Raw genomic sequence first — 1,414 nt, forward strand, 5'->3', positions numbered from 1 at the left:
ATGGAGGAAATTGGGGTGTCTGTGAGTTGTTTTGGAGCTCCTGACCCCTGTGGACTCCCCAGCTGGACACCGCCCGCAGCAAGCTGTGGGCTTCGTGCTGGGTTTTGCCTTTTGGCGTTGGGGCTCGCCTTCGACCTGTGCAAGAAAATGAGGGTRTCACCCCCTTTTCTCTGCCCACAGAGCTCCTGGGTCGCCGGCGGCCGCAGCCCCTCCCCGTGGTCTTGGGCCTGGATGGGACCCCCCCTCCATTCCTGCACTGATTTTGGGAAGGATCGTGTGCCCCCCAGCCCCACTGTCTCTCTGTCCCTGCCCGGCTGCTCCCAGCGTTCCCAGTAAAGCTTAAAAACCAAATAGTAAAGACTACACAACATTAGACTAATGAACATTAAACCAATGAAGTTCTATGTGTTTTGACTGYATAAAGTTTTCGGAAAATCTTGTAAAATCCATGTGTCTCTGCATAGCCGGGCTATATATAGGTGAAATGATTTATGCGGCACATCCCGGCCAAAAAATAAAGCAATGCCTTGCCTCCCTAACATTCAAAACGTTGTTGGAGAGTTTTTGTTTTCCCACAATTTTGGTGAAATGGTCATGTCATTCACAGGAATCCTTGTCCTGCTCCTGAGGGGTTCCTCCCTCAGGAACAGGCTGTTTCAGCGGGGATGCCGCACAGGCCCACCAGGAGCCACTTCCACSGCTCTGCAGGGGCTTTGCACGGGCTCAGGGTCTCTCTCAGCATCCCCTGCTCCAGCCCGGGGTCCTGCCGGGGCTGCATCCCCTGCTCTATCCCGGATTCACCCACAGCGGCTCCTTGGCCTCATGCACGACCCAGGACAATCTGGAGTCTTTCCACACCTGACATTTGAAGAACGCCTCAGGTGAGCACTGGTCCCCTCAGGGATCGCTTTATGTACTCTGTGCAAGGCCCAAAACTCACTCCCATTGGCTGAATCTCCCGCTCGAAGCCCCGCCCCTCACTTCCATTGGCTTAATCTCTTGCCACTCCTCAGTCTCGCACGCTGATTGGTCAGAGGGGAGATTAAAGGACAACTCCCCTCAGCCCTGCATCGCTTCTATTTCCCCCAAGAAGGGAAAACAGCCCCAAACCCCTCGGGCTGAGCGGAGGAAGGGAGGAGGTGCTGGCAGAAAATTCCCCAGATCGTTGTTCCCCAGGCTGAGAAGAACAGACCGAACCAAACTGAGGTGGCACCCCCAGCAGCGCCTCTATGCCGGCCCAGCTGAAGCCTCGCTGGCTGCTCCAGGGTGCACGGGCAGACTGGGAGCACTGGGAAGGGGCCCCGGCTCGGGGCGCAGCCCCCGGGGCAGCCCCACGGCCCCCACGGCAGCTCCAAGGCTCCTCCAGCCGGGAGGGGACGAGGGAAGGGGAGCAGGGAAGGGATGGGGCTGCCGG

The sequence above is a fragment of the Malurus melanocephalus genome, unplaced genomic scaffold (assembly GCF_030028575.1).
Source record: "Malurus melanocephalus ecotype Western Australia unplaced genomic scaffold, MMel_1.1 scaffold_2880, whole genome shotgun sequence".
In the NCBI taxonomy this organism is placed as follows: Eukaryota; Metazoa; Chordata; class Aves; order Passeriformes; family Maluridae; genus Malurus; species Malurus melanocephalus.